Source organism: Mustela lutreola, chromosome 7 (assembly GCF_030435805.1).
Source record: "Mustela lutreola isolate mMusLut2 chromosome 7, mMusLut2.pri, whole genome shotgun sequence".
Classification (NCBI taxonomy): domain Eukaryota; kingdom Metazoa; phylum Chordata; class Mammalia; order Carnivora; family Mustelidae; genus Mustela; species Mustela lutreola.
In genome coordinates, this window is record NC_081296.1 from 83,496,768 (window position 1) to 83,520,992 (window position 24,225).

General features: G+C 34.7%; 1 long non-coding RNA gene across 1 annotated transcript in view; it reads left to right on the forward strand.

The window, feature by feature from the left end:
• LOC131835332 (uncharacterized) overlaps window positions 1-8,016 on the forward strand; it is a 136,709-nt gene extending 128,693 nt beyond the window's left edge. The window contains exon 4 of the long non-coding RNA XR_009355132.1: window positions 7,841-8,016. This is a non-coding gene — a long non-coding RNA (uncharacterized LOC131835332). The remainder of the gene's footprint in view (window positions 1-7,840) is intronic.
• The last annotated feature ends 16,209 nt before the right edge of the window (window positions 8,017-24,225 follow it).

The following is a 24,225-nucleotide window of genomic DNA, read 5'->3' on the forward strand; positions in this document are numbered from 1 at the left end:
AATATTTTTTTTCTTTTATTAGTCTTATTATTATTAGTGAAAAGACACATATATCAGGATATTTATACATTTACCTGGGAAATATAGAAGGAATCAGTGGTATATGTGGTGCCAAGCACATTATATATTTTTAATAATTAAATATTTCAAAAAATACATATATGTGTGTATATATGTGTGTGTGTGTGTGTGTGTGTGTGTGTGTGTATACACACACATATTCATTCTCCTCAGGTTGATTAGATAGCTCCTTTCTGGATTTGTAGGCTTTATTTGCCTAAAGGGACAAAGGGAACCATTTAGGAGAATGATGCAGTTAATTATAATTAAGTTATAATTATATAACATTCTGAAAACATTCAGTATTTCCCACCGTTTGATTTTCACTTCTGGAAGCTGCTTTTCTCACAGTAGCAGATTAGAATACTTAGATCCTCATACCCCCTCCCCTGTCATTCTTCTTTTCATCATGAACTCATATTTTTTTTATAAAAACATTTTCTGAAAAATTGATACTTACAGTGAATTTTGAAAACTTAACAATATAGGATTTGAGATGTTTTACTCCAAAGAATTAACATAAAATGGTTTTAAAAGCATACTTTTGTGAAATATTATCACCTCCAAATTGTGTCTTGCAAATCCTGTCTATACTATCACTCTTACATATTCAGGATGAGAAATAAAGAAAATGGAATGAAACAAAACCAAACCAAACAAAAAGAAGAAAATACTAGGGGACAATAATCTATCATAAAATAAGAACAAAAGCTCTCAAGTCTACTGAAAAGCAGGTGGGAAAAGTAGATGAATAAATATAATGTATGGCTGATCCAAAAACCTCAGTATAGTCTAGAGTATCAATCTGTAGAAATATAGAACAGTTGCCCAAAATTGTTAACAAGTACTAACACTAACCAAATTAAAAGATGCAGTTCTCCCTTCTGCTAGTCCCTCTTCCCTACCAAAATAATTAACAATAAAATTGAAGGCAACAGAAACTAGAAGTGAAGATCTTGGGAAATCTACTAAATAGATTATTATTTTCTAACAATTGTTTATTAGACTGTATTTGTTATGTGGTTATGCAGGACAGTTTTTCTTTACCTTCCTATATATTAGGTACAGTGTTATATTTATCTTAGGCAGAAAATATAGCATCTGATAGGAATTCTAAATGCCAAATGGTAAGATGACAGTTTCATTATCTGTGAATCTTAATAGCCCTGGCAAATAGCAAATAGCACTATTTTTTTTCTCATAGAGAGAAGAGAAATACAGATAGAAGAAGTTTAAGTGAATGAGTTATGGAGTGTGGTCACAGAATCTTTTCTAAGTAGCCTTTTAGGGAAAATAAGTTCTGATGAGGAAACCTGGATTTGTTTCTCAGCACTGACTTTGTGGACATACTTCCTTGAGGAAGTGACCAAACTTCTTTGTGTTTACTTAACAGTAAAATGAAAAGATAGGATTAAATGATCTCAAAACTTCTTTTTGCTTCAGGTGGTTTCCGACATAATAATGATACATAAGACTTACTTAGGAATTAGATTGTATTAGACCCTGTAGGATACTATCACTTTAAGTTTTATGTGGATTGTGTATTTGTCAACAATCCTGTGAATAGGTACTCTTATTAGTTGGCTTTTATGAGGAAATTAAAGCTTAGGGATTCAAGTATCAAATAATGCACACGTTTAGGAACAGCAGAGTTTAATTTTTTTTTTTTTAAAGATTTTATTTATTTGACAGAGATCACAAGTAGGCAGAGAGGCAGGTGGGGAGAGAGAGAGAGGGAAGCAGGCTCCCTGCTGAGCAGAGAGCCCAATGCGGGGCTCGATCCCAGGACCCTGAGATCATGACCTGAGCCGAAGGCAGCGGCTTAACCCACTGAGCCACCCAGGCGCCCCAGCAGAGTTTAATTTTTAAATGAGGCCATCTGACTCCAGAGTCCACCAGCTTAAGGACCATGCTGTATATACCTAACGTATCCACAAGCCAGTCAGGACTTAGGAAGTTATAAGTGTATGAAACCTGCATTCTTTCCAACTTTATTTTCCTGGAGTAGATAGTTATCTGCTCATCAGCCTGGCTTATGCTATAGTGAAACATACTTCCCCTCTGGTTAACATTTTCCATTCATGTTCACTCTTTAGCTGTAATCAAGATAGTATCACATCTTCTAATGAAATATTTCTACTGAATATATTCCAGAGACTGCCCATGCAGTCATTGAACATGAATCAGAGGGAAGGTTTACAGAAATTATAAATGAACAGTCAAGGGAGAGTCTTTTGTAGCAAAATTATAGGAGTGTCTCCTTAGGTCAAAGTCAAAGTAAGGATGAATTAACTCCCGAAGCAATTTCGAAAAGGTGAAATTCAATGATATTGCAGTTGTTGGACCAGGTGTTAAAATGTTATTGGGTGTTAATTTAATTTTCATCCTGTCAACACTCATCTGAACTGTAACAGCTGCTAAACACGGTTCCACAAGAGCAAACCATCCACAGAGAGGAAGCAGATGCCTAATCAATAGGGCCAATAGAAATGTATGGCTCAGCTAAGCAACCTGCACAAGGGGGAATGAATCCCAGAGGGCTTTGTCTTACCTGAATGGAAAAGAATTTTAAAGATAGTGAGACTATTTAAGCAGTAAGAACAGAAGACTGAAAGTCCTAGGTTGGCTGCTTGTTTTATGGACCCTTTCCTTTCCTTTCCTACCCTATCCTTTCCTTTCCTTTCTTTAATTTTGCATGACCTTGGATTGACAATTCCTTGGTTTCTCAGTTCCCCTGAGGTTTCAGAGATATTGAGGATGTTGTTTCAAATCCATTGCTATCTTTACTGCTTTTATCATCTCACAAGCCTTGCATAGTTCAGAGTAAAAACTGACTGCTTCTTTAGAAAAGTTATAACATGAAAGAGATACTAATGATGATGTAATAGTTAATAGCTGTTCTTTGTTGCATCCTAGAGAGATAGGAATAGGTGACTTGTAACTGAGAAAGACATTTTGAATTTGAATAAGTTTTTGACTGCTATACTTGCTAACATGATAGGATGTGTAATTTCCCCTATTGGAGATTTTTAAATAAAATGGTAGGTTACTATGTTTATGCCAAGTGAAATCTTACCTAGAAATTGTGGTTTGACTATATTAACCTCTTAAAATTAATTAATTTGCCATGCTTTTAATAATTTTTTATAAGTTAGTATGCTTCATCAAAAATACCTTCTTTGTTTAATGCATCTGATTTGGCTATAAATCCTTCTGGGATTATGTGGTTATGTGCCAGCCATTCTCTAAACTCTCCTATACAGGAGAGTTGTGGCATCCTGGAACTTCAGTTATAGAAGATTTGGGAGCTGTTTTTCTTTCTTTCCTTTTTTTTTTTTTCTTTTTTAAATAAGTGAAAGTAACTGGATTTAAATGAATAGAATGCAAATTTTATGTAGTTATTAAAATGATTCATCTTTCAAACAGTTTGAATGTTGAGATAGACTTTTTTGGCCTATATGCAAACACTCAGCAATTGTTTTCCTTTTAGGGATCAGCAGGGAAAAGATTCACTATGGCTAGTCATCTAATATGTTCTCCTGAAGGAGAAATCTTTCATTTTCCTGAGCTTGTTACATGTCAAATAAAGCAAAACAACACAAAACAAAGAAACACCTGCCTTCTATGTAGAATTTTACAGAGCTTATATTGTTCCCCTTCTTCTGCTTTCTATTTCTGTAGAAAGTAAAGGGGTCTAAGGAAGTATGCAGTGTGGGTTATTTTATCCTATATTGGTGTGGTACTACTGTGACCTTACTGCAAAAAAAGGTTAGTTTTGAGTAGGTAAAATAATTGTGGCATTTGGGCTGATGAACTGGACTTTTTAATATTTTGGAGATAAGATGAGTTATTATTGGGAAGAATTCAAAACACCATCAGAGGCACATTGAGAATTTTGTATTATGAAATTTTTATCCCAAATGCAAATGCAAATAAGGCAGATAAGGGGAACTGAGCCAGGTTTTTTTTTCTTTTTAATTTTTTTTTACAGTGTTTGAAAATTCATTGTTTATGCACCACACCCAGTGCTCCATGCAATATGTGCCCTCCATAATACCCATTAATAGAACAATAATTTTGAAATGACTCTTTGGAGATCTTAGTAGAAAAACAGAAGGTAAAAGCAAGAATTGTATTTCTTAGTACCTAACTGAAACTGGGGACAAGAGCCAATATTGGTTATGTTTTTTATGACAACGTACTACATGGTTCCAATTTTGTGTTAGGTATTTGAAAAACCTAAAGTTTGTTGCAAGAATATGATTTTAAAACTTCTTTACTTCCTCACTCCCCTCCCCTTCTCATATTCCTTCCTACCTGCTCCTCACCCTTTTCCTGTTGGTAAGAAATGAATGTAGATGGAACACTTTGATAAATGGATTTTGTATAATTTCAGTGAAGAAATACGTACTTAACAGGTTAAATTGGGTTTCTCAGTGTGTTCACACATTATCAGAGTTATTTATAATATAACCTGTATCCTTATGGCTAAGGATGAATTTCATTATACAATTTTTATAAAATAGATAATAGATTAATGAAAGTTATTATTTCCTTACTTTCACTAATTAGGTTATTATTAAATGAAATCAACTAAATTCTGAAGCTTTTAATGGAAAATTGATGTAGCTTTTGTGAGCCCTAGAAATCTTACTTCTTTGTTCTATCACTGCAATATATAGAGAGATCCATCATCAAAATTTGATATTTAAATCAAATTAAAAGGTATGATCAGCCTTATAAAATTTATGAAAAAAGTTAAATGAAGTTCATAGAGAGATTAATGTTTTACCTTTTCAGTTACAACTAGAAGGTTTTCTAAAGAGAAAACTGCTTACAGCTATTCACTCTTTTTTTAGTGATTTCCATACAAAAATGAACAATTTCAGGTGCCACTTTATTTTGACTGTGCTGTCTAGTAACTAGTGTGATTGTTTGATAGATCAGAGTAAGTAAAAAATGAGAGACAAAGGAGGAGACAGAAAGAATGCTGGTAACATTCTGTAAAAACCCCTTTAAGATTTAGACATGTTTTAATCTTAATTGGTTAGTTCACATTTCACTCAAGAATTTAGTAGGGAAGATAATGATGTACATAACTTCGTTTATTTTCCCATATATTTTTTATATAGGGTTTTAGACTTATAATAAATTTTAAAGTTATAATAATATAACATCCTACTACTGTTATCATACAAGTAAATACGCATTGCCTTTTTTTCTATAGAACTTTGAAGAGTTTAGATACATCACTTAATAAATGCATTGTCATATACTCATCCTATAAGTCTATGCTTAAGTTTTAGAGTGGCTTATTTTTCATCTAGAATAGGGTAGTCTCTAACTTTCTAACACCTTTAATGAATTACTTAGTGTTTGTTGTCTCCCTCAATGTACCTCTATGCTTATCATAATACCTGGTACATGCTGTGTTGAATTAAATTGAACAGAATTTCTCAGATACTCCTTTATATTTATTTGAAAGTGCTTATCCGCATTTGCTAGTTGGAGGAAACCAACAAAAAGAGATTAAGATTTGCTCATGATCTCATGATCTCTTGAATCACTAGAATCCTCATTTACTGAGTTTTATTCTAATGCTCTTCTTAAGGTAATACTATAATCCTTAAACCTAAATGTAGCCTATGGCTAATGAAAGCTGAACACTAAGACATATATCTAAGCATAGCCTAGAATTAAAAAATGTTGGATCTTGTACTAATCCTGCTACTAATAAGTTTGGGAAAGTTTCTTATATAAGTATGAATATAAATGATCTTTGCAAAAGTTGTTTTCTTGTTTCATAACTCTAATAACATTATGCTGAAGTTATTTTTAAGTATATTTTCAAGGTATTTGGTGCAACATGGTTGTTTGAGAGTTCCATACTTTGCATTTTCTCCAGAGCACTTAGCATTACTTTACATTTATGTATTTTGTGTATTTTTTTTTTTCATTATAGGTGGAAGCTCTGTGGAAGGAGGGACTTTGTTTAGGTTGTTCACTTCTGAACCCCTCTCTTAGAAAAGTGCCTAGAATAGCACTGATGCCCAGTTAACATCGGATAAGTCAGTCAAGGAGGGAATCATACTTGTGACTAATCAGCAATGACTCTATAGCTGAAATTTTAATCTTGGAACTCTGTCCTACCTTAAGGGACCCTACTATGAGCTTTCAGCTCTACTTTCTAGTGGTTGTTCTGACAGTACCTTTGCTTTGGTTTTGGCTTGGTCTTTGGTTGCATCTTCATTTTTATCTTTTGTCCAGCTGAATTCACTGGGGTTCTGTTGTGGCTAGACATCAATGTAGGATCTCCTTCCACTGTTATTCTAAGATTTTAAGGTTGTGGCATTTCTTGTTGCTTATAAGAAATTTTTTTTTTTTGAGGGTAATCCAGTCAAGGAAGATAACTTGTCAAGGTGTTGTGCTCAAATTCAGAGATCTATGCTCAAGTGGGCTTGCTTGTGTAGGCCATCTACTGGCGAGACTTACCTCAGCAGTGCAAACTGAAATGATACAGATATACCATACATCAAATAAAATAATAGTATAATGCTAACTAATCTTAGAGAAAGATAACTATTTTATGGAACAGAAGGAACCAATATAAATGAAATAGCTGATTCTAAGCAGTAATTGTTACTCATTACTGTAATCTAATTTTGACTTTAAATTCCAAGCCTAAGTATCTTACCCTGGATCTTTTGATAGCATTAGATGACTCTTGGCTTTCCTAAAAATTAAGGCACCTTGGGGTGCCTGGGTGGCTCAGATGGTAAAACGTCTGCCTTGCTCAGGTCACGATCTCCAGGTCCTGGGATAGAGTCCCACGTCTGACTCCCAGCTCAATGGGGAGTATGCTTCTCCCTCTTCCTCTCTCTCTGCCTCTTCCCCTGCTTGTATTTGCTCTGTCTCTCTGTCTCTCTCAATCTCTCTCAATCTCTCAAATAAATAAATAAATAAATAAATAAATAAATAAATATTTGAAAAAAAATTAAGACTCTTTACATGTACAGGTGTTGAAGATTTACTTTAGTTTACTAGGTAGGCCAAATGACTGAAGAATCCATTTGTATGTTTTAAAATATAGGAAGTATCACAAGAATAATGTAACTATGGCATGTTTCCAAGAAATGATTTGGGAATAGATTTTATTGGACAAAATATATTCATAGTATGTGACTGCTCTGTAAATTTTGACCTACAGTAGTAGAATATGTGTCTCTTTGTAGATGCAAGGAAGATGAAAAATGTAAGTTGCTGGTATGCTGTGGTAATAATAAGTTCCTAGAGGGATATCAGGCTAAAAATATTTTATTGAAACTGTCCTCTATTTCTAAAGACATTTCTGAGTTGCATTTAGAACATAGCCATTGATTACAAAGTGTGATTTGAGAAGGCAGAAGAGGCCAATTTTCCTGCAAACAAATTAAGAGATGCATATTGACTACAGGGAAGAATGTCATCACTGAGAAATCAAAAGCAATGGGACTTTAGGAAATCTATCAGCAGTCTTGTCAAATTAGATTTTTTTCTCAAACTTTGTAACTGGACCCCTGTGTGGGATGTACATATTTTTGGCAGATATAAACTTTTTATTTTTATAGTAAACCCAGGTCAGTAAAATGAATAGAGGGACAGATTATGGGTTCTAACTCATTCACATTGCATATTTTAGACCCACCCCCCAAAAAAACAGAAGTTCCCTGAAATCCTATGTAAATATCTATTCCTCTGTAATAAATTTTGTCCCAGTAACCCATTTTTCTTATCATTTCAGGTGCCTTGTGAGAACGTACTACTCTGATCTGAGGCCAATAACCAGTTGCCACATTTATTTTAATGCTTTGGGGAATGAAAAAAAAGATGTCTTTTTTTCCCATATAATAGCATTGCATTCTAGTCCATTCTACATGGAGCTATTTGCTATAAGAGTTCAAGTTTATTTTTTTTTCCTGAAATAATGAAGGGAAAATATTTTTAAGGATAAAAATTCAAATAATGCTATTAGATCTCAAGCACAAAATGATTGATTTGAGCATACGTATTTGCTCATTGTGGTACTAAATGCTCTGTTTTTTAAGATGATAAAACAGAGTTGATACTTAACAAGTGTGCAGTATGCCCCAAATTTCTTATCTTCAACATGATGATACATACTTTTTCCAGAAACTTTTAAAAAACTATTTTTTAGGAGTTAAAACATATCTTCCTAATACCTCAAGTTAGGCGGTTGATAAGATGATACTGAGCTGTGTATAGTTTCAAGATTATGGAATAAACATATACTGCAGTTATCCTTCGCTGCCTCAAACCTTAGTTAGCAATGATAGGTATAAAAGTAAATACATGTGTGTATGTGTAATGTATAAATATGAATAAATATAATATATATAGTATATATAGTATATATATATATAGTATATGTATGTGTATGAATATAGTGTTTGTATGTATGTATGTATATATAATATATAAAATTTATATTGTATATACATGTATATTGTATATATATTATATATATTAAATACTGTTAATATTTCTATACTCTGGTTTCTCTTCAAATCATATAAATCATGGGGTGCCTGGGTGGCTCAGTCAGTTAACTATCCAACTCAATTTCAGCTTAGGTCATATGTCAGGGTCGTGAGATCCAGCCCCATGAGTCTGGTTCCCCACTGGATGCGGAGCTTGGTGAAGATTCTATCTCCTTCTCCCTTTGCCCCTCCTCCTACTCCTCCTCAGTACTTTTGCAGTTTTCTTCATTTTAATCCTGGATATTTTGGACAAAGTTTATATATAAATATTTTCATGTTTTCATTGTTATGATCTTTTTCTATGTTCTAAGATACAAAGAAAAGTTACTAAATCTTGCATATTATTTTTACCTATCTTCCTCAGTTCTCTAATTAATTTAAATTTTGACTATGTTAATTATTATTCTTCATATACCCTCAGAGCATCCTCTGATTGCCAAGTTTTTTTTTTTTTTAACATGCATCCTGACTCAAGCTGTATACATTTGCAATATCTGATTTTTAACCACACACTCTTCATCCTATTGACCCAGAGTGAAAATTGATACTCTTGTCTGAAGGACTGTTCCCTTGAGTATATTTAAACCAGACCGATCTCTGTGTTTAATCTGGGTTCATCAGGAACCATTAGCCTTGATTGGTTTGTTTTTCTCCCCCTCCATCTCAGGACTTGATTCTATTGAGTTAACAACTATTCTCCCCAGAGAATAGCTACCATAGGCCTGTTTCAAGTAATTCCAATCTCTTGCTTATAGAAATTGAACTGATCTTTTTTTCTTTTTCCTTTTTAGTTTTATTTGAAGAACTGCTAGAATGAATTCTGTATTTGTTCAGATCTTTGAAGATCTGTGAGGACAAAACAGTTACTCAGATCTCTATCATGTTAGCATGCTATTTATCATACTTTCCAATCGTCATTGCTGAATTATGCAATCCAGTTGAAAAGAGTAAGCATTATTTATTGAAGACTCATGCTGATATACAGTAAATCTCATTAATCATGATTTGACTAACTTGAGATTTATGGTATTTCAGAAAAGAACTAGATATATGTTTATTTTTGTAAAATATCAGAGAAGTAGATTAGTAAGCATTTTAGTAATATAAATAAGACTGTGGAAGAATTATTAGGAATAGACTATATTTCTTTTAAAATATTGTAGCATAACACATTACTCAGAAAATAAGGTAATCTATTTAATTATTGAATTTTCTAGGGAGCATATTACATCTATGAACCCCATTATAGCTCTTTTATAATAGTGCTTAATTAAGTTGTGCTGCTAATATGTGCAGTCCGTCCCTAAGTACAGTAAAACTCTCATTCAGATTTTACCACTATAATTCTGACATAGAAAAACCACTGTGTTATCATTCAAAACATAGTTCTAGCTCTATTTTTGAATATCTGTGACTTATGACCCCAAGTAAATAATTTACCTCTTCTGAGTCTAATTGCTTATTACTTAAATGAAAAAAAAGCACTGTGCATACCTCACAGAGTTACTTTGACAGTTAAATTGAGACTGAAAACCATCTTAAAAATCATAAATCACCAAAATCCCAACTACTCATTACTATGTACTAGAATACTTTTATTATAAATTCACGAGTTGATTTTTGTCTTCCAGGTTTTTGAATTCCATATGGTAAGGAACACAATGGCTTGTGCTAGCTTGTCTAAATTTCAGTTTGTATGAAACAGCTTTGATAATTGCCTTGGCTACAAAATTCTTGAATAATTCTCAGTTTCACTTCAAATATTTGAATGAGTAATAAATACCCCTGATATCTTAGAAAAAGAATAAGGTTCCTCATTTAAGCTCTCAAACAGTTCTCAAACCCTTCCCATTCTGTAAATTAAACTCATCATTTATATTTAAGAGTAAATTCTGATAAGACTGTATTTACTCCTATACTATTACAACACAGATTTTACATGTCACAGATAATTCTCACTCTATCACAGATGGGTAGAAAGAAACATTGTTCTTTACTAAAATCCTTTCCAGGTAGGGGTGCTTGGGTGTCTCAGTGGGTTAAAGCCTCTGCCTTCTGCTCAGGTCATGAACCCAGGGTCCTGGGATGGAGCCTGGCATTGGGCTTTCTGCTCAGCAGGGAGCCGGCTTCCTCCTCTCTCTCTGACTGCCTCTCTGCCTACTTGTGATCTTTGTCAAATAAATAAAATCTTCTAAAAAAGTCCTTTCCAGGTAATAATTTTTTGGTTCTAAGTAATGATTTTTTGTTACAAAATATTTTTAACCAATGGTGACTCCTTAATTTCTCTCAAGGAGTTTAGGGAGGCAATCTGCCATGAAGATCAGAAGTGGCTGCATTTACAAAGACACATCCTGTATTATTTCGATAGAGGTAATGGAAAAATTAACAAGGATTACTCTTCAGTCCTCACCCAATGGCATCCACAGATGATGAAACATTTCATTATTAGTTCTCCTGTGTTCTGCCTTCTGCAATGGCTTGTATATTTTATTTAATTGGTAATATGTTCTGCTTCAAATTTGGTCAAGGATTAGGTAGAGAAGATGATTCTCTAAGAGGTAGGTTTTAGCCTGACCTAAGAGATCAGGTTTTAGCCTAACCTAAGAGGTCAGGTTTTAGCCTGACTATGGAAACATGTCCATAGAAAGTTCTTGGATATGTTAGTGCTGAGATTATGTCTGGAAGCTTCAAAAATAAAAGCTGGAAAGTTTGATCTTCCATTTTTATTTTCAAGCTATCTTAAATTATGCCACAGGAGGCATTCTAGATATTTTATTGCTCTTCAGTATACTGTACATTCCTTAATCCAACTTTCAGATTTAATTCTTCACTTAAATAAGACATGAACGTATCAATGTATTTAATCTTAAAAGGCAAGTTAGCAATCTCCTATTTCTGTGGTGATTGTTTTATCTAACTCTGAAACTTGGAGAGAGAAATATATTTTAGGACCTAGAAACTCTATGACTTAATAAAGTTGATTTGATTTTTCAATAAAAATACTGAGGATTGGGGCGCCTGGGTGGCTCAGTGGGTTAAGCCGCTGCCTTCGGCTCAGGTCACAATCTCAGGGTCCTGGGATCGAGTCCCACGTCGGGCTCTCTGCTCAGCGGGGAGCCTGCTTCCTCCTCTCTCTCTCTCTCTCTCACTGCCTGCCTCTCTGCCTACTTGTGATCTCTCTTTCAAATAAATAAATAAAATCTTTAAAAAAAAATACTGAGGATTTTGGTCCAAGTAGTAGAAAGTTCACCAGCCTATTCATTTAACAAGCACCTATTTAACACATAAAATGGAAAAGGCACTTGTTTTAGACATAAGGATGTAGTCATTAAAACCACCAATTCTCTCCTTCTCTCAAAATCCTAGTAGAATGAACAGACAGCTAATAGGCTAATTTAAAAAATAACCCAAAATGAAAGCAACAACAAACAATAACAAGGTTTTCTGATGAGTGCTGGAATGTCAAAAGTCTACTAGATGAAGTGAATGGCAGCTTGAGGGGAAATCAGTTTAAAGGGGTTGATGTGGGCTGATATTGTCTGTAGGTGTCAGGGAAATTGGATTTTATTCACACAGTGATAAGAACCTAGGGTAGGTTTTAATACAAAAGAATAAAGTGATTTGTTAGATAATTTAAAAATGCTACTCTCTATTATAATCTCAGTGATTAAATAATATATCTAAATTTGCTTTAAAAATATTTGGAGAAGTATTGGGTAGGAGCAAATGAGGTTCAGATGAAACTAGGTTAGCCATGATTTTTTTTTTTAAGATTTTATTTATTTATTTGACAGAGAGAGAACACAAGTAGGTGCAGAGACAGGCAGAGAGAGAGGGGGAAGCAGGCTCCCTGCCGAGCAGAGAGCCCAATGTGGGGCTCGATCCCAGGACCCTGAGATCATGACGAGCCAAAGGCAGAGGCTCAACCCACTGAGCCACCCAGGCATCCCAGCCATGATTTTTATACTTGTTACGTATAAAGTTATGTACACGAAATTCATTATACTATTTCCACTTTATATATGTTTGAAAGTTTTCATAATACAAAGTTTTAAAAATATATAAAAACCACAACTTTCCCCTCAGCGTAATAAGCGATCTAGTGCCCAGATTTAGACCTATAAATAGTACCCTTCACAAAAGTAGAGAGTTAATAGGATAGATCGTAAGACAATGGTGGCCAGAAATATAGAGTGGATGGTGGTGCCATTTATTGAGACAGGAAAGATAAATCAGAGGATTGCAGGTTGGAGAGGGCACTGGAAATTTAAGGTTCATTTTGGAAATGGTAAGTGTGAGATGTTTATTAGATATCCAATTGGAGTTATCAAATAGCTTCAGTGTGTATATGAACCAGGAGTTCAGAGAGAGGGTAGTGCCATAGGTGACATTATTTGTTCACAGGAATTTGTCTCTTCTTCTCCCTTGCCTTTTCTTCCTATAGGTAGGACATGCTTTTTACCCAGTTACTTTGGATCTGGCCAAATGAATGGATTTAGCCAATAGGATATGAATGGACTTGAAAGTTGCTGTATCTGAGCAAAATCTCTAAATGTGCTAGCATGTTTTGGTTTGGTCCCATTTTCTGCTCTCTACTTAGAGAGTAGTATTCTTTGATTCTCACACCTGGGATCTGAGATAAGATGAGATGACACTGAGCTGCTGCTCCTAGTCAAGCCCATCAGAGTTGTTAACACTGGAGAAGCAGGCACAAGAAATAAATGTTGCTGAAAGCCATTGAGATAATTACAGATATTTGTTATCTCAGTAAAGTCACTTCATACAGTCAGAGATGGAGATATAAATTTGGGAGTCATTGGCTTATTAACTGTAGTTAAAGCCATGGTATTGGTGAGATGATTTAAGGAAAGTGATGATTTTAAAATTGCTTTTTATATTGGGAGATAGACTTAACAAAACAAGACAAAACAAAATAAAACAAACAACCCCACAAAACCTAGAAGTTCTTGGAAATTTATGACTAAGAAGGCATTTACTTTTTGTTTCTGTTACATTTAGGTTAGTAGGATTTTGAAAATTGGCAAGTAGATACTTTAAGTCAACATTTGAAAAATATTTTTTCATGATGTATATCAAGTCAAACAGAATGTGAAATGCCTTCTTAAATTACACATCATCACAAGACAGGAATTTCTGATAATTTTTCAAGTTTTCATAATGTAGTTGAAATTGGAGAAAGTGCACTTGAAATGAGTTGATTGTTCTGTGCCTAAAATTAGGTCACTAGCTTTAAAACATAAAAAATGTGATTTTACCTGTTTTCAGGTGTTTGCAATCTTTAGTTAAGTTATCTAGCTGATCTCCTGCTAGCTGAAGTAGTCTCAGCCTGCTACTTCTCCGCCATCTTGACTCCTCCCCCTCGGGCACCCGAATGTTTATAGCAGCAATGTCCACAATAGCCAAACTATGGAAAGAACCTAGATGTCCATCAACAGATGAATGGATCAAGAAGATGTGGTATATACACACAATGGAATACTATGCAGCCATCAAAAGAAATGAAATCTTGCCATTTGCGACAACATGGATGGAACTAGAGCGTATCATGCTTAGCGAAATAAGTCAAGCAGAGAAAGACAACTATCATATGATCTCCCTGATATGAGGAAGTAGTGATGCAACATGGGGGCTTAAGTGGGTAGAAGAAGAATCAATGAAACAAGATGGAATTGGGAAGGAGACAAACCATAAGTGGCTCTTAATCTCACAAAACAAACTGAGGGTTGCTGGGGGGAGGGGGTTTGGGAGAAGGGGGTGGGATTATGGACATTGGGGAGGGTATGTGCTTTGGTGAGTGCTGTGAAGTGTGTAAACCTGGTGATTCACAGACCTGTACCCCTGGGGATAAAAATATATGTTTATAAAAAAATAAAAATAAAAAAAAAATGAAAAAAAATGTGATTTTAGATTATATTGTTTCTTGGTGTGAGTTTCTATCACAAACTGTATTAGGCTTTGTTTTAATTAGACAAATAAGGCATTTCTAAATTGATGACAAATGTTTTTTTAAAGCGCATATGAAATTATGCTGGTTGGCAACTTGTTAAATTATTATGGAAATTTCACACTTCCACAATGATATGTTTCATTTGCCTTTGATTTAGGGTAAGTGTCCTGTTATAAACTGCCCACTCCTCTCCATATCCACTCAGCTTAGTGATTTAATGGACATCTACATGCACTTTTATTTTCCCTCGCACTCAGGGTCCCAAAGAAATTATAGTCAAGATGGGAGGTGGTAGGGTTAGTAGAAAATTATTATTTTAGCAAACACTTCTCTTTTCATTTTTCAAGTTATATTCTTTTACTTTGAGTGGTTTTTCTCCTATGGTTTTAGATTTTATTATTATTAATTAGTATGTCTCTTTAAGGTACTCCCTTTCCTTAATCATTTTTATAACAAATTTGGAGTTTCTTTTACTTGCTTGTTTCTATGCAACTTATTAAAGTCCTAGAAATAATACTGAAATATGACCTTATACTACTATAATCCATCCTATCTAAATATATTTGTCTAGTGATAGGATTTGCCTCAATCCTTTGTTCTCACATAAAAATTATATCATGTTTCATTAAGTTAAGGAGAGATTTTTGGGTGACCCCATGAATTCTGTATTTTCAGTTATTTCAGTAGTTAACAACAACAACAATTATTATAACTGCCATTTTTAAGCTCTTACTACGTTTCAGGTATAAGTATAAAAACATTACATAACATCTTTAATCTTTATACAACCACCCTATAGAGGTGGGTTTTGGTAATATTCCTACTCAACAAAAGAAGGAATAGGCTAAATAACTTGCCCAGTGTTATGTAGCTAGTAAATTATGGGGTCAAAATTAAATCTCTGCTCTGTGAAATGCTAAAGCATTCATGCTTAACTCTACTTTTTATAGTTGCTATTAGAGTAGGCTAACAGCTCTATCACATAAACTCCAAATCTCACTAGTTTAACAAAGTAAAAATTTATTTTTCACTCTTGTCATAGTTCAGTCAGATAATTGTCATGGACCTTCTAAGCTCTTTTGATCTAGAGTCTTTGTTCTTCTCTAGAACCACAGTAGTGGTGGTCATTATTCAAGTGGCTATTAAATTTAAAGGGATTAAAATGAAAAATTCAACTCTTCAGTTGTAGTAGCCACATTTCAAGTGTTCAGTAGCCACATTTGGCTCTTAGCTTATAAGTGCAGATACAGAACATTTCTATCACCACAAAATTTCTGCTGGACATCTTTGTCTAAAACCTCTATTTTTTCCTCTTGGACCTCTGTTTCAAGCCTCACTATGGTTTGTCAGGGAGATTTTTTGAGCCAGACTGAGGTCTAGTATATTATTTCATTACACTTTCCATTGGTCAGAATTCAGACAAATAACTGAACCTAAATTTAAGGGACTCTGGAAAATGTGGTTTATCTGTATGTCTAAGAGCAAAAGGGAAATGGCTGGTGAACAGTCAGCCAGATTTTATATTAGTGTTGCTCTAAATCTTTCTTTTCTAAGCATTTGCTAAGCACTTATTTAAAATAGCAATATCTAAGTATCTGAAGTGCATTTTAAAACTCTCACAAGAAATTGGGGGAAGATTAGATTATTGTTCAGATCATTGTCTTTGCTTTTCCCCTTACCACCTCTGGGGGAGAAATTTTCTTCCACATCTTCTTGATGTTGAGCCTGCTGTATAATTTGCTTTGGCAAATATGAGTGAAATGGCATTATCCTTGTGTAGAACTTGGGTCCTAAGAAGCAACTTGTTTTCCTACTTAAACTTCTGGAAGTGTCATAGCTTTACCGTGAAGAAAACGTCTCCAGGTAGCCACTGCCCGTCCAGTTCAGGCCCAGAACATCAAAATCGTAGAGCTAACCTGGACTTTTATCCACTCACTAAGCCATCTTGCAAATCTTTGAGTTAGAAAATAATTCTTATTCTATGCCTACATGATTTTGTGGGTTTTGCTATGTAGCAAAATCTAGTATAAATTTTTGAAGAAACTGTCGTAAGGAAATTGAAACCTAGACTGACTAAGTGTCCTACATCACATAGTTATTGAATAGCCAAACTGGGATTCAGACTAAGTCCCTCTGATTCCAATATATATATCTTTAATCATTATTCCATGCTGCCTCTAAGTAGACATATTATTTTCTGGTACAAAGAAATATTATTTAGAAAATAGGGTTTCTTACGCTTCTATTAAATATTTCTATTATTAATAGTTTAATTTTCTCACTCTACTCATTAAGCTCTCCATACTTGTAAACTTAATTTATGATTTGTACACATATGTGCATATAACAATGAACAAAATTTTGATGTTTTCTAAAGAATGTAATTCTTCAAGTGAATTGTTAGATTGGTTTCCAACAAGTTTCTCTTTTTTTTTTATTTTTTTTTATTTTTTTTTTATTTTTATTTTTTTAATTTTTTTTTTTAATTTTTTTTTTTATTTATTTATTTGACAGACAGAGACTACAAGCAGGCAGAGAGGGAGTCAGAGAGAGGAGGAAGCAGGCTCCCTGCTGAGCAGAGAGCCCGATGCGGGGCTCGATCCCAGGACCCTGGGATCATGACCTGAGCCGAAGGCAGAGGCTTTAACCCACTGAGCCACCCAGGCGCCCCAACAAGTTTCTCTTCTTGAAAGGTGGTGATCTCTTGGGTAGGTGATCCTGGTGGGTCACATTGTGGTCAAGTTGAATGAATACAGTGCATGAATTCAGGCAAGTATTCCTTCAAGTTGGGTTTGAACAATGATCTCAAAGATGTAGCACCTTTTGATGAGAGCTCAAGAGAGATGCTTTTAAGAATGTTCATATTTCCATTTGTGCAAAGGGGGTTTGTTATTACTTAAGTAGCATATGGCTGTGAAATGAGAGATGAGCTCTTGCTAAGCTGCCAAGAGCACTTGTGGACACTGAAAGTATGAAAAATAAATAAATGAGCAAGATGCAAGGAAATCTTATGGTTGAGAAAGTGTTAGTTTAGTTGTGAAGTGTTAGTGTAGTTGAGAAGTATTGGCTACTGACAGTTTGTTCCACAGTTAGGATATGTAAAACATATTCAAACAGTATAAAAGGGGTTTTTTTGGGGTGCCTGGGTGGCTCAGTGGGTTAAAGCCTCTGCCTTCGGCTCAGTTCATGATCCCAGGGTGCTGGGATCAAGCCCACATCCGGCTCTCTGCTCAGCAGGGAGCCTGCTTCCTCCTCTCTCTGGCTGCCTCTCTGCCTACTTGTAATCTCTGTCAAATAAATAAATAAAAAATCTTAAAAAAAAAACAGTATAAAAGGGGGTTTTTAAAACTCTTAAAGTTATTGTATTTCCCTTTCTTTTCAGATGTTGTTGTAAGTTAAAATTATATGGCTTTCTAATTGTTGTAGCCAATATGAACTAAATGAAATGAAAATTGAATATTGCCCTAATATGACTGCAACCTTATTAGGCATCCCAGCAGCATTAGGCATCCCCAAGGAAATTTTTAGAACTGTGTGATTACTGTTCCTACCCAAAACCAACTGAATCAAAATATTTATTTTAACAAGGTTTCAAGGTTTGATGAAGGGTAATGACAGAGAAATTATGAGTTATTTTCCAGAAATCACCAAATTGCAATTCTGTTATTAACCAGGCTAATATTTTCTTTATACAGTAGTCAGGAAAGGAATTACTTACTAAGGTCAAATGGAAAAGAAGATGAGAATAAATGCAAAAATATTAGCTCTCTTATTCTGTAATAAATACTTGACTACCAATTAATATCTAGAGGAGTGTGAAAAGAGGTTGTTTTTGTTATTATTGATATTGTTGTTTTTAATGGTCAAAATACGGAAGAAAATGTGACAATTCCATTATTATTTGGTTTATAATCCTATCAAGTTAGCATACATTTTTCTTAAATAGTATTAGGTACATAAATAAGAGAAATATTATATACTTATTTTATTTGACTTAAAACCTTGGCCAAAGCATTAAAATAAAATGAATAGGTTTGGAAATTAGAACAAAATTAACATGAGTATCAATAATGTGCTAATTGTCTTTCCTTTCTGTTGACTTTAGGAAAACTTGGGCCATAATATACAAGAATATGACTTAGTTCTGCTATTTGATGCTTTACTTCAATATCTTTGTAATAAGCCAAAAACATATTTATATCAGTAATGTCCAATTTAAGATTGATGTGATTTGCATAAGTTACAGTAGGGCTTTTGTTTGTTGAAATATCTGTAATAAATATTCAGGCAAAAGTGCTTAAGATTGTAGAGATTACAATGAGGTTCTTGATATAGTTTCTTTCGGTGAGGATTTTTATAAGAGCAATTGGCATGTTCCTATTGAAATGGCTTTTAATTTGTTTTTAAATTTATTACAGTTAGTCAAAGGATTGGTTACCAGTTAACATCCTAATTTATTCTGTTGGGTATTTTGTTTTTCTTTTCTTTTGATGGGTCAGTGTAAGGGATATATAATTCTTGTTATTATAAAATAATAATATTTTTATTTGTTTTATTTGTTCCACAAAGGGAAGTTCTATTTTGATTCAACATCCAGGCTCAGTGTGTTTCATTAGCATTGCTTCTGGTGATATGTTCTTGTTTCTGTGATTTAGTTTATATGACCATTGGTAGTCAAGCTAAAGCAGCTATCCCTGTATGGGCACACTGGGAACAAAAGGAGTGTGACCTACTTATCTTTCCAAAATCAGGATATGGGTGGAAGCTTAGCAACTTTTCAAAAGCCAGTCACTATAGGATGCTATTTGTCCAAACTTGGAGACTGCTTACAATCTTGTTCAAAAATGTCTGTTTCCTAGTGTCAGAGGTCACCTTTATTCTTCTTTAGTGCTGTCAATTTAGTGCCTTCTGATGCCATGATTTCAAGGACATCAGGAAAGCACCTTTGTTTTCAGAGGACTTTTCTACTGCTTACAAATATAGATTTTTTTTTTCTTTCAAATACTTGACATTTAGCTATTTTATTTTATTTTTTCTTTCTTTTCCTAATTTTTTAAATTTATTTTTTAATTTAAATTCAATTAGCCAACCTATAGTACATCATTAGTTTTATATGTAGAGTTCAATAATTTATCAGTTACATGTACATTTATTTATTTTAATGAGATAGTCTATCTTACTTAGAATGAACCTTAAAAATGTCAAATGTAATTCTCAATATTTACATGTGTGTCCACTTAAAATATTTTGATTACTACAAATCTTGAAAAGTTAACCTCTGATCTGGGTAGAATTTTTTTCTAAAAAAAAAAGTGTGTAGCATAACTTGAGAGCTTAGTTAATTGAATAGGCTAAATGCTAGTAGGAGGTTACATGGTGGGCCCTGAAGCCAGTGACAGAGATACGAACTAGAAATCAATGTGAAAATGGTGATAGAGATTAGAATGGTATCTAAAAGCCAAGAAATACCAACGGTAGCTACCAGCCTCCAGAAACTGGTAGAGGCAAGGAATAACACTCATCCAGAATTTCAGGAGAGAATATGACCCTGCAGATACTGTGCTTTTGGATTTCTGGCCTCTAGAATTCTGAGAGAATAAATTTCTGTTGTTTTAATCTACCAAATTTGCAGTAATTTGTCAAGTTAATCTTGGGAAACTAATACCAAATTCCCAAACCTCATGACTTAGCAAAATGTACGTTCATTGCTTGTTTACACCTCACAGTCTGTTGTGTTGGGATATATGAGCCTCTGCTTAATGTGGTTACTCACAGACCCATATTCTACCCATTATGTGATTCAGCTATTCTCAAGAAATGGCTTCTAATATCTTTGCAAAAGAGAAGAAGGAACATAGATAATCTCATGGGTCTTGTTTGTTTATTTGTTTGTCTTTGCCATGTGTGAAAGTGACAACATCACTTCTACTCACATATCTTTGTCAGATTTCAGTCATAAGACCCACACCCCTAGCCCTCAAACAAAGGAATGTGTGGAAAATGTAGTCTTCCTGTGTGCTAAGGAAGAAGATGTGTTTGGTAAGTACATGGTATTTTCGCTGCCAGAGTCAGTCTATAGTATGAGATATCTGTTTCACTGTTTCTTTTAAACATAAAAAAACATTAATGACCTCTCCAGTGATGCAGACAGCCCACAGTTAATCCAGTCACTACTTCCAATTCACAGTCTAGAATCTCCAGGTGATCTGTCTTTTCCACTGGGCCAGCATCCTATAAATTAAAATGTTTATTTGATTCCCTTCTCTCAAAACCCAACAGTGACAACATTCTCATATGGAAAGGTAAAGAACAGCCTCCACATAATAGACTCTGGAATAGAGAAATACTGAAATCTGCTTAGTGAGCAGGTGAAGGCCAACAGTCCTCCATTGTTTTACACCAGCCTCATGTTTTCTCTTTTTGTCAGTAGAATTCTGTGACAGATTTTGTGTCTTTTGACCTGTTTTTTTTTTTTTCGTCAGTTCCATGTGCCAGTAGTCATATCGAAAGATTTTCCTCAGATATGTTACTGATGGGAGAGTCTGTGTTGTGTGAATAGAGCTCTCCATTCTTGGATTCCCCACAAAAAGATTTATGTGAGGATCTGTGCTTGAATAAAGACAGCCAGAAGGAAAGTAGCAAGCAGAAAGCAGTTTATTAAAGGGGAAGAATACTCTTTAGTGTAGTCTTTAGTGTACTTAAAGTGGGAAAACAGGTTCTACAAGGTGGAACCAACCCCTAGGTTGTTTTGGGATTGGATGTTTGTTGGGTTTTTCTGGCCTGGGAAGAGCTGTGATGTACAGTGGGGTAGTCTCTAGTGGAGCTCTTTCCAATCATTTGGGAAATCCTCCCACAGGTTGGGAGGGGTTTTTTTGACCCTACGAGGTTCATATCAGAAACATCATGGCACCCTTTTTCCATGTTTTGGGGGGGTGGCTAATCACAATGCAAATGCATCATAATGAGTTTAGGGGTTACCCTGGGGCGGAGGTAGAAGAGGAGAGCACACGCTCTACACCTGTTACTCCAAGGTCTTGGAAGCTCCAAGATCAGGATGTTGTACCTCTGGGCTTCTAAGATGTACCGTATTTATCACCATCCTTTCCTCAAGTTCATGTCTCTTTCATTCCCCAATGAAGGACTTGGGACTCTGCCTTGGGCTGTTCATTCTACTGCTCATACCTAGCTTCTACCTAACAGCTTATAGCTCACAAATCTGTTTATCTCTTCTCTTCTTCATTTTCAAGCATCTGACTCCCTGCTAATGCCAGCTCATCTCCTGAGGCTGTCAGGGTTTTTAGGATGGTTGGATTGCAAATCTGAATTTGGCCACAAGAATGAGTGACTCTGCTCAAAGACTTCTATAAATTCCATCTCTTACCAGTTAGGGTCTAGAAGCATATAGCAAAGACCCCGCATTTCTAGATTTTCATTCTCTTTTATTTTTGCTTGCAAACCTTGCCACTTTTTCTTAGTCCATCTCTTTATTAGAACTATTACCAAACGAACAGCAGAAACAACTGGCACATACTGTTAATGGTTTGTTTTCTAACCTCTTTCCCTAAAATAAGTTCAGCAGACACAGAGTGTAGGTGACGGTTTTTGAAATGTGTGCAATACATAATACGGACCTCTAGCATTAAACCTGTGATATCTGTTTCCTCATCATCTACCATCTGACCACTAAACCAATTCTATACATTTTATGCTTCTGTTATGGAAGTACTCAATTTTCTATATTTTTTAGAGTTTCTAGTTTCTATAATATTTAGAGTAAGATTTCTGATAAAATAAACAACTTTGAAATTCAGTGGCTTATTAATAAGTATTCATGTCGCAGTCAATGCAAGTTGCTCTGCTTGGTCAGTTAGGGACCCAGGCTCCTATCTTCAGTATAAATCTCCAAAATACTGCTAAGGAGAATAGTGAAAATGCAGGATTTTACAAATGGTTTGTAGTTGTGTTTATACATCAATTCTACCCCAAATCTACTAGCAGAACTAAGAGATATAAACCCCAGCCTGAGACCAAGGCAGTCTCAGTATTAGGTCTTCCTGTGTTCCTAGGAAAATGAAATGGTTTAGAAAACACATAGCATTTTTCAAATATAGTCTTCAAGTATAATCTTCTCTCTTTTCTCTCTAACTAAATAGTCAAAGGTAGTTCCAAGTCAGAGGATAGGGGCTGGGCAAACATCATGACCCATTCATTCATCTGTTCAGGGACCAGGCTGCATCAGCTTTATCATCTTCAGGTCACTCTGAGCTTTGATATCCAGCCAATAGATAGTAAAGGAAATGGGGAAAAGGCATACCCATTTTTCAAATATCTGGGCCAAAAGTAGTACACATTGCTTCCATCCATTTTCTATCATTTAGAATAGGCCCCATTTAGAGACAAGAGGGGCTTGGAAGTGAAGTTCTGGGATGACAGCTTGTTTGCTAGCAATAATGCTAGCAATGGAAGAAGGAAAATTTGAGAGACTTTTATAAAGGGCGAAAGTGCCTATAAATAAGAGAAGCTTCAAGACAAGAGAACAAAGTGAGGCTGAAAGGCTTACTCATATATTTGCCTAGAGTTTGTCTTGTGATGATTCTTACAAAGGTAATATATTTTATCATCATTTTAAGTGTGATTGCCTGAATTTATGACACATTATTATCTTAAAGGATTTGTTTAATTTACTAGCCTTTTTTTTCTCATCATCTTATTGTTTAGGTAAATGGGTGTCTTGCCTTATCAATTTGCCATGGGTGTGACTTTCCCTTTTGAATATCTGGGTGTGAGCACATAGGCTATAGCATGACCATTCTAGGCCACACAGTGTATCATTTTTTTCTTTTCTTTTTTTTAATGTAAATAACCATGATGAGTCTTTTTTAGGACTGAGAGCAAGATCCATAGCAGCAGTAAACACTAGCAACTTTTAAAAGCAGTTTTCACTTAACAAAGCCACAAGGACAATCAACCCATAGTTACAACTTCATTGCTCAACTTTTCCACCTGGTGTCTGAGGCAAGGAGAAATCTGACTCAACTGCCTTAACTACTCCACCAGTTAAGTTGTATATTTACCAAGATTCAGCGTGTGTATTCCTAAACATGTTTATGCCAAGAGCACTTTTTATGCTAATTATATAAGATATTATTTTGTATACTGTTAAAACACTGTTAAAATAATGCTGTTAAATACTGTTAAAAATGTGAGATAGAATTATTTGAGGGTAAAATGACTCTAAAGCTTTGGAGAAATCATAGAATTTTGAAAACTAAATCATCTAAATGAATCTGCACTTTGCTTTCCAAGTATCTTTAATTTCTCACTCACTTAAAGGAATGAAATATTATTAAAAAAAGAGAATAGTTTTTTTTTTATTTTATTTCTTTTCAGTATCCCAGAGGTCATTGTTTATGCACCACACTCAGTGTTCCATGCAATACGTGCCCTCCATAATACCTACCATTAGGCTCACTCAATTCCCTATCCCCTTGCCCTCCAAAACCCTCAGTTTGTTTCTCAGAGTCCATAGTCTCTCATGGTTTGTCTCCCCCTCCAATTTCCCCCGCTCACTCCTCTCCATCTCCCAATGTCCTCCATGTTATTCCTTATGCTTCACAAGTAAGTGAAACCATATGATAATTGACTCTCTTTGCTTGACTT